This window comes from Mytilus trossulus, chromosome 1 (genome assembly GCF_036588685.1).
Source record: "Mytilus trossulus isolate FHL-02 chromosome 1, PNRI_Mtr1.1.1.hap1, whole genome shotgun sequence".
Taxonomy (NCBI): Eukaryota; Metazoa; Mollusca; class Bivalvia; order Mytilida; family Mytilidae; genus Mytilus; species Mytilus trossulus.
Genome location: NC_086373.1, coordinates 96019980 through 96030148, shown reverse-complemented (window position 1 = coordinate 96030148; position 10169 = coordinate 96019980). Strand labels below are relative to the sequence as shown.

Here is a 10169-nt window from a genome sequence, read left to right as displayed (position 1 = left end):
AGTTTTAAACCATGCAATAGACCACCAAAAACACTGACCTCAGGCTCTTCAAGAAAGTGACGTAAAAACTAGGACATACGACAACAAGCAAACCTCGGCCCAACTTTGTATAAACACAAACTGTGATGAGTTGACCCTGATTTTACATGAACACAAACCTTCCCTTCTGCCTATATAGTCCATATTATATAAAAGTGAAACACACAATAAAAAACCTACACAACCTAGCTACCAACAGAATGATCACTAACTAGAAGAGGAATAAATGATGACATATAGTTTAGAAGGCATGGTCAAAATTTGCTAACTATTGTATGGAGCAAGCTAAGGTAGCATGTCAAGTGTTTGTGATTGTGTAGGAAGAGATTAAAACCATTGTCTTAGTAAAATACTAAAACCAATTAGAAACAAAGTGACTAAAAAACAAAACTTCACAATATATTCTTAAATAGTAACTATTATTGCGAAACCTATCATAGTTTTCCACAGATTCACCTGCAAGTTACCTGTCCATTTAAACTTTTGGCAGTTCTATTGTCCAATCTAACAAATACAACAGGTTGTTCTCTGTATAGTTTATTCACCAGGACCTTTAAATTTCTTCTAGGAGAAATATATCACTCACTGATTAATTTACCTGAACAAAAAATTAAACTCAATGATGGAAATACATGTACAAATAAGTGATTATAAAACTGCATGTGATGTTGTATTTATTATATCAATAACACATTTTCAATTTGTTTGATATAAACACTAGTTTAAAAATTAAAAGTTGATTTCTGATGAAATTTCAACATTTTACTTATTAAAATTTGCTGTTTTTTAGTCTGTTCACAAATAAAAGTTTGAAATGATAATGTTTAAATAAAGGTCTTCATAAATGTATGCATTTATGTTTCAGAGAATCTGCATGTTTTCCTGTAGTTCTTCATGCATGCAGAATTTAACAAAAAAAATCAGAAATAAACTTTTTATAATTAAATCAGTGCTTATATTGAACAGATTGATTATATATTATTAATATTGAATAAATACTGTATCACATACCAGTTTTTGTGAGTTTATACATGTATTACAATCAACAGAGAAGATATTTTTTTGGTCAGGCAAATTAATCAATGAGTGATAGATTTCTCCTAGAAGAAATTTAAATGTCCAAGTGAATAAACTACACAGAGAACAATAGCTATTGTATTGATTCAATGGTACAGGTAAACTTGCAAAAGTTTAAATACCTTGGTCAAGAGCAGACGACTCTGTGGAAAACTTTCATTTGGTTCGCTATAAATCAAGACAGATCTGTATATGTAATAGGGAAACTATACAGCCATGCTTTATGTACTCCCATTAACCATATGTTTTTAAGGAATAAGTATTTCGTTTCATCCCATCTAAAATTACAAAAATTAGAATAAGTGCACATTCACTTGCAATTGAAACTGGGAGGTATAGCAAACCAAAAATTTTAGCAATTACTGCAAACTTTGTAAAGATAAAGTGGAAGATGAAGTTCATTTTCTTTTACATTGTCCTCTATATAAAGACCTTCGAGAGAAGTTTGATATTTTCAAAAACCTTAATAATGATGATGATATTAAATCAACAATCTATTTACTTAACCCAGTAAATCTAGTTAACACCAGACAAATATGTAGTTATTTAAGTCAAGCTTTTGAAGCTCGTAATAATAATCTAATGTCAGTTGGTCTACCATAAGTATAATACTATGTAATACTGTGATATTATATATATAATTGGTACTTCAAATGTTTTCTTTATGTTGTATTTGCATAAATTGTCATGTTTAATGTGTTTAAATCTTGGAATACGCATTGTATCATATGTGCTTTGTCCAATAAAATATTTGAAATTTTTGAAAAATGTTTTAAAGTAAACTGCAGCTTTATATTTCATCTACTTCTATAATTAAAATTCAGGATATTCTTAAATATTTTTTGATGCTCATACGGTCATACCACATCTAATCACACTGTTTTGAGTGTAGGAAACTTTTTCTTGAGACATTCTAAAGAATCAAAGAATAAAAATGCAAATAAACAATAAAAAAACCATTTTAATAGTTGGAAATTGATTGACTTTAAAGAAAGTAGGTCTAGTAAATAGCATGGTATTATCACGGATCCTATATCATTTGCAAAATGTTGTCAAGCTAAAACTTCCTCGAAATGTGAAAATAAAGTTGCCAATCTGACCAAAGAGCAGAAAAAATTCAAAGGCAACCAATGGGTCTTCAACGCAGCTGGCCCCTAAAAAAATGTGTACTAGGTCAGTGAAAAAGACCCTAAGAGTGAATCATAATAATACCAAAATATGCAATCATTAACACATCTTTACATATACTTTCAACACATTAAAAATCAATTGTGGTCAGCAGCGTCAGATTCAAAACTTTTCATAAGGGGGATCCCTGCTTACTGACCTAAGGGGTGAGTCTCGCTTCAGTGAATTCCTAAATAAATCAACCAATTTTTTCCCAGGAAAAAAAGGAGGGGGGGGGGGGGTTAATATTATCAATGATCCCTGAAAATGAGGTTAAGGTCAGATATACCCTGCCAGATACATTCCCAATCATTCCATTCATCAAAAATAGTACCTATTGCTAATAGTATTCTTGAAATTCTAGTAGACAAAACCATGAAAAATTGATAAAGAAAAATGTACCCTGAAAATGAAATCATGGTCAGATGATACATATCAATGTCGAATCCAGAAATGTTCATAAGTGGGGGCCCAATGACTGCCTAGGAGGGGGCCCGCTCCAGTCATGATTCATTGATTCCCTAAATAAGCAACGAAATGTTTTCCCAAAAAGGGGAGGGGGATGGGCCCCCCTTAAATCGGCCTCTGCAGTATTGGCGGATCCAGGGGGGAGGGGGGGCCTTGGGGTTGGAACCCCCTTTTTTTTTTACCGATCAATGCATTTGAATGGGGACATATAGTTGGAGCCCCCCTTTTCCTAGGTTGGGACCCCCCCTTTTTAAAATGGCTGGATCCGCCCCAGATCAGACAGACCTTATTGCTTCATTTGATCAATGAAATATGAAACTAAAGCTTAATGAATCCTGGCAAACAAACATGTACACCTTTTATAATCATTTCACTGAATATAGTTGACCTATTTAATACATTATCTGAGAAGAGAACAGAAGAAAAATAAATATTCCCGGAATTCATCAACGTTATCTCCGGATTTGTATAGCAATTATAAATTCCCGCGAAAATTGCGCACGTAAGTTGAAGTTGGTAAACACAAAACAGACAGCATGATGATCTAGTTTAACAACCATTTAAATCAAAATGCATGCTGTGTTTTCAGGATTAACTTCTTTCCCTCCAATTGTGTCACCTGTGTATTATGAAATTTGGGAACGACACTCGTTTTCCGTTGCACGAAACATGTCACAGGCACTTGTTTCTGTCAATGTTGGGTTTACTATCCATACCCGTACAATACTGTTTTTTTTGTACGGGTATGGATAGTAAACCCAACATTGACAGAAACAAGTGCCTGTGAAACATGTGCATCAATCTCTAAAATCGGCACTATCAAAATTATATGTATAAGGGGACGACCATTTGATATTCTGGGGGGGGGGGGGGGGGGGCCAGGAGGATTTGTTTTTGATCGGTTATTTATTTTTGTAAACTGAGAGGACAGATTATTCATTTTCTGCACTATTGAAGCAAGATTTTTCATTTTCATTAAAGCAAGGGACCGATTATTCATTTTTTACCACTATATTTATGATATTTGAAAACATACAATTTTTTAATATTTCTTAATTATGAATAATTAGATATAGGAAAATGTGGTGTGAGTGCCAAATGAGACAACTCTCCATCCAAATAACCATTTAAAAAAAAGGGAAACCATTAATACATGTATAGTCAAGTCATTGTGTACCATTTAATCAGAATATTAGTAGATCATTATCCCCTTCAGAAATAAGATTCAAGATTTCATTCATAACCTCAGACACATACTTGTGTGCAAGAGGACAATATATACAAACATTTTAAGATAATACATAGTGAGAAAGGACCAACGAAACACAAATTCATAGTAATAAGTTTATTATAAAAGACAATTGGTATAACATGTATAATTAGATTAAGTATTTTACAATTTTCTTAACAAACTGAATCATTTATATTCCCAAACAATAACACATATTACATACATACATACATAGTATTAAAGTTAATTTAGTTTGGTTTTACCTATAGCCTCTATCAAAAGTATTGTGAAATATATTTTGCCGAGCGGAGCGAGGCAAAATTTTTTTTGAAGGGTTTTGGAACCGCTGAAGGACCAATAAGCTATAGACCTGCTGAGTTATTTATTTTCAATACATTGCAAGTCAGGTAATTTATTTTCAAACTGCCACAGAACAAACCATTTATTTTTGGGATTATCAAGGCTGAGTTATTTATTTTCAAAATCCTCCTGGCCCCCCCCAGAATATCAAATGGTCGTCCCCTAATCCAGTCCTTGTCTCTATTGGAACTTCTGTTAGGTGGAACAAGTATAGGTTGACAGACCCTTTGCCATTTTATTGTACGAAACAATATGTCTGTAATGTCTTTAATGAACAGTTGTATTATGGGAATGAATCGTACACCATGCATCTCCATAAAAATATTAATTAAGATTTAATCAAGGTGCTGTTTTAAATGGTCTGACAATGTCTTGAGATAAATAGTAAAATCGCTTATGTGTCTGTTCACTGTATGACAGATCATCAGATAAAACACATTACCTATATTGACCAGATGTAAAATAACATTTTCATTTATGGAGCAGAGCATGATAACACAAAAAAATAATTAACCTAAAGACAAAAGACACCCAAGTACAAATCTTAAGAGAACTCACTGAAACCTTTTTCAAAGCCAATAACAGCTAATAAATATACCATGTTTGCCCAGCCTAAAGTGTCATTCATCAACATCTTATTGATTAAATTTAGTGTAAAGACATCAGAACAGTCTCAGAAAAGCATTTCCTTGTGTAATGCCAAAATACAAGTACATTTTAAGTCTTGGCATCATCAACAAAAGCTTTTGATTAGTATATTCTTAATGTATCATCCTTTGTGGTTATACAATTGTAAAAGCACATTTCGCTGTGATGACTGAACTTCTGCCTGTTTACTTTTACCATTATGTTTCAAAAATGTTCAATAGTTTACTGTCACAATATATTGTGTGTCTTTCAAATTTTTATTTACATGAATAAAAGTAAAGCGGTATATAAGGACAATAAAACAGCAACCCAATAAAGAAAAACTGAAAAACTGTCTATTTAAATTTTGACAATCTTGCAATAGCAGATCTCAAAGATTGCATTAGAATTCTGTACTACTTTAACAATTAATATTGTTAGAGAATACTTTTAGTGAAAATTACAGTGAATTCTGCCTAACAACTATGAGAAAAAGTTACCTAGAAATGACTTGTTTGATTAATACTCAACTAGGTAATTTTTTTATTATCTCCCTTTAGTGATTGATCTGGATTATATATTTTACAAAGATTAAACAAACGATGTCAGATTAATTGAATTAAACAGAACCTTTTGTTGACCTTTTGATAATTGTACATTTACATTAATAGTTTCGATTGTTTGTATAAGGAGGGCTAATGATTAAAGTGTCACATCCACTGTGAACTGGCCAGCTGTTTCCTGTATTATGATATTAGATATAAAAACATGATTATTGATTAATTGTCTACCTTGTATAGATCTGATTGTAATCCAGTTATCAAGGTATGGGTTACTATTAGTTTAGTATTCAAATGGACAACAGCTCCATATGTCTCCATATTTGAATACATGAAAGGTTTATAAATTTCATATCATAAACTCTCATTTTGTGATCAGATCTATATTCATACAAAAAAATGTAAATTTATAGATATGTGAAGTAAAATCATAACGCAGTTCAAAAGCAATCAACAGAGTTTTTCATTGTATTGGAGTTCCAAAAATGTAAGCATCTTATTTTAAGTTTATATGTGTAATATATTCCAAATTACTTGCTCCCATATTATGTCAGAACAAAATAAGAAACACTCAACCAAAAGATAATATAAAAAAGAAGATGTGGTATGATTGTCAATGAGACGACTGTCCACAAGAGACTAAAATGACCCAGGTTAACATACAGCCTTCAACAATGAGTCAAGCCCATATCACAGTCAGCTGATATGACAATGTAATACAATTCAAACGAGAAAACTAACCGCCTTATTTATGTAAAAAAAATAATGAAAAACAAATATGTAACATGATGTAACAAATAAACAAATGACAACCACTGAATTATTCAATGCATAAAACTTTTGATGATAAAAGCCCAGAATGGCATCTTTACTTACAAGAGTATGTTGAATGGGCAGACAGAATTGTCACACTATTACTTTCTTTCATTTGTTGGTACATGTACAAGGGATTAATGTATAAAAAAAGCTTTAATAGATTTTGGAACATCATGAATATGACTGATATATCAAAACAAAAAAAAGTGTAGTAATACTGACTGCATCCATATAGAACATCTAGTTCATGTCCTTGAATCAATTTAACATTTTAGGTGATGCTGCTAGTTCCAAAATATGTTATTAATGACCTTTAATGCACCTTTTTTATTGGTCGATGTTCTTGTCCAGCTGTCATTAGATGAAAGACCTTACACTTAAAAGTCCTTGTATGGTAGATTGACAACCTAACAATTACAATGGGTGATTGTAATCAGATACTATAGTACATGGTATCATTTGGCAGCATATCTGATTGAAGCCCCCAGTTATCAACATGGTATCATTTGGCAGCATATCTGATTGAAGCCCCCAGTTATCAACATGGTATCATTTGGCAGCATATCTGATTTGAACCCACCAGTTATCAATTCATTTACAAATAATATCATTACAAGTTGGTCTTAAGAAAGTTCACTACTCCAATAACTAGCTTTTCATAACACTAGTATATATTGATACTAGAAGATTATAGAGGATAAATAGGTCAATGTGCTTTGTCATGTAAGACATCAATAGCTATAAAAGGTCATTTAAAAAAAATTAAGCAGAGTCTTGATTTTTTTTCTTTTGATTTGAGGCCCCCAATAATATCAATTTAAATATAAGGTAAAAGACAGAGTCCACCTTTTCCAGCCATATTTAAAAAACAAAATCAAATATCTTGAAAAAGTAGCTCCATGACCCATCAATATTTTTAGTTTATTTTGATCCAAAACAAATGGTCTTTCAGGTTATAGTATAAATTTTAAATTCTTGGTTTCTTTTTTTCAATTACCGGTAAGTACTTCCTTAAATGTTAATCATTTTATTTCGAATAATGAAGGCTCATCATTATGTGGCTGATGAGTTTTGTTATGCAGTGTTGTGTTGCTTATTTTCACCCATTTTACAAGTTAAGTTTTGGATATGATTGTGACTTCATATACTGGTAATCCTTTCTTGCTAGATAAGATGTGCAGTGTTTAGTATATATTGCAATGTGGACAGAACATTACTAAAACACTTTATCGGACCACAGATGAATTATCATGTTGTGATTGGTTAAATGCCATCACATGGTGACCCCCTATGAGACCGTATGGGGTTAGTAAGTTTCATATGGGGTTCATGATGTGTTAATGGCGACATCATCTATTATTGTTGTTGTGTTTCATTGTTTATTTTTGAACAAAGCGCTGCAGAAAAAGTGGCAAACCATATAACTTATAATGTTATTTTAAACTTGACATGTTGAATAGACACTTGTATCATATTGAAAACTTCTAGATGCCTTTTGATCATCGGTGTTGTTAGGATGCGATGTCATTCCTTTATTCATGTTTGATAACACATAAAAAACAAACAAAAACTGCTAATTAAAAGTCTCATGATGGTGCAGAGTTGATTTTTCAAGGGTTTTCAGGGGCCTCTGTGACCTAGTGGTGTTAGTAGTTAAATTACATAGGTTTTGAATTTGATTCTGTGTGTGGCAGGTGCACTCAACTCCATTATTAATTGACTAGAATTTTCAGTTTCCGTACCCAAGGGTGGTTGTTCTCTTAGGGCACTCAGTCTTCCTTCACCAACAAAAAAACTTATACCATGAAATAGCACAATAGTGCTACAAGTAGTGTTTAACACCTATCAATCAATATAAAAGGGAAATTGCATGAAAGACACTGCAAGGGATCCTAATTCTTTGTTGTCTTATACTTTAGAGTGGAATGTTTTTTTTTGGAACAAGTTTATGCAGAGGTGAATTAGAATAGCATGTTTTTCTATATTTCTATTGAACATCAGATAGCTAGGCTATAGAAAAATAGAACATTTATTACAATGAATTGTAATGTTATACAAATGATTATAATAAGAGAACCCAGAACTTTTTTTGCATCCCAGCCTTCAATGGCCTTTATTGTCTTGAAAAATGAACACAGACGAATCAATGTTATTTTGAGATCTGGCCATTTTCGCTAAAAAATCTTTGTTATACATTAATATTTTATTTTAATCAAGTAAAAATTATAGTGATTTTAAAGTCAACATTGGTGTATTGATTAAATTTATTCCAAAATATGAAAGATAATAATGCTGCTTAAATTTGTTGTTAATTCTAATTTGGCATTATTGATATTCCTATAAAGTTTTGAATGAGTTTTTAAGATACATTTAGAATTGTACATTAAAATATAAAAACTTCCTCATCATTATAGATTAAACGGTAAATTATCAGATGAGGCTTCAATTTCAAAGCGTCCATTAAAAATTCAAAATACAAGTATTAATTCTGTATCAACTTTCAGGAATTCATATTTCATTATTGGCAGGTAATTTTAATGTGACTTTTCATGTTTATTGTTTACAAATATTGATACAACATGAAGTCTAATTAGGGTGATTTTAAACTATTAGTTTCATTGAAAAAGCATTGTATGGTATAGAATGAGCAGATGAATCATTCTTATTTAAAGACCATTATCTAAACTATCGTAAATTTCAATATTCTGCCTTCAGGATTTCTATTTTCAGGATTTGTTTACAAATAATTTTCTAAATTATTTTCTTTTTTTTTTTCTTTTTCAGAATACAAAGAACAAAGACTATTTAAAGGAAGAAGTATGAAGTTTTTGTGTTAAATAGCATAGATCTACATCCTCTTTAAATTGTTTTCTGATCAAAAGATTTTCTGGTCGGTTCGGAATGTTTTGACTTCACAAGCAACCTGCATTGCTCCCCCCCCCCCCCCCCCCAAAAAAACAAAAAAAATGCTAGAGCTTACATCTAAATATTTATATCTCTAACAATAAATGAACAAAAACTACTGCAAAGGGAACCAATGACAACCACTGGATGCCATGGTCCTGATTTTGGACATGTAATGAAGAATGTGGGGGGTTGAGACATTTAGGTGAACTATGAACACGCCCCATATCCTAGGACAATAAAAAACATAAGAGCAAACTGTTTAAATCAATCAGAAAGGACTTTGCTTTTCAGATCAGTTTTCAGCTTATAAGTACTTAGTACTCATAGTTCTAGATTTAAAGTCCAATTTTGACTAAATCATATTAAATGATAAACCATATTCCAGGGACTGAAATGTCTATCCCTACACCTCTAACAATTTTATTCAGTCTGATTAAAATCAAACCTGTCAGCACTTCTGTTTTCTAATATGTTGAGTCCCATGCTACATATCAGAAAATGGGAGCTGTGAGAGGTTTGATTTTAATCAGACTGATGTTTAATGTTAATAACAACATACGCATGACATTGAACAATGTATGGACAGGATGAAGGACCATAAGTAATAATACATGTAACTGAATAGCAATAGTATGTATAATGAATGATGATAGTACAACAAGACTTTTTTCAAAGATCTGACTACAAGATGAAAATCTGATATTTTCAGAATGAATTTATTTATAGACCAATATGTTTGTATGGGTCATATTTTAACTTATGAGTTCTATAAACAACATCACCATTTGAATTAGAATGTAATATTCATTAAAATCAGATTGGTACAGATTTAAGCCAACTAATATGTATGAAAGACTACAGTGGATGTTTTGAGTTCACTGTGGTAATGAAACCTCTAGTTTATTAGTTAATTTTGC

General features: G+C 31.6%; 1 protein-coding gene across 7 annotated transcripts in view; it reads left to right on the top strand.

The window, feature by feature from the left end:
• The first annotated feature begins 3232 nt into the window (after nucleotides 1-3232).
• Nucleotides 3233-10169, top strand: part of LOC134691643 (adhesion G protein-coupled receptor L2-like) — a 62750-nt gene continuing 55813 nt past the window's right edge. For 5 of the 7 annotated variants that reach the window (XM_063552259.1, XM_063552266.1, XM_063552206.1 and 2 more), the window contains exon 1: nucleotides 9125-9162. The gene's annotated coding sequence lies outside the window, so the exon portion shown is untranslated. Of the gene's footprint in view, nucleotides 3254-9124; nucleotides 9236-10169 lie in introns of those variants that run through there. The other 2 variants (XM_063552220.1, XM_063552212.1) reach the window with 2 other exon arrangements.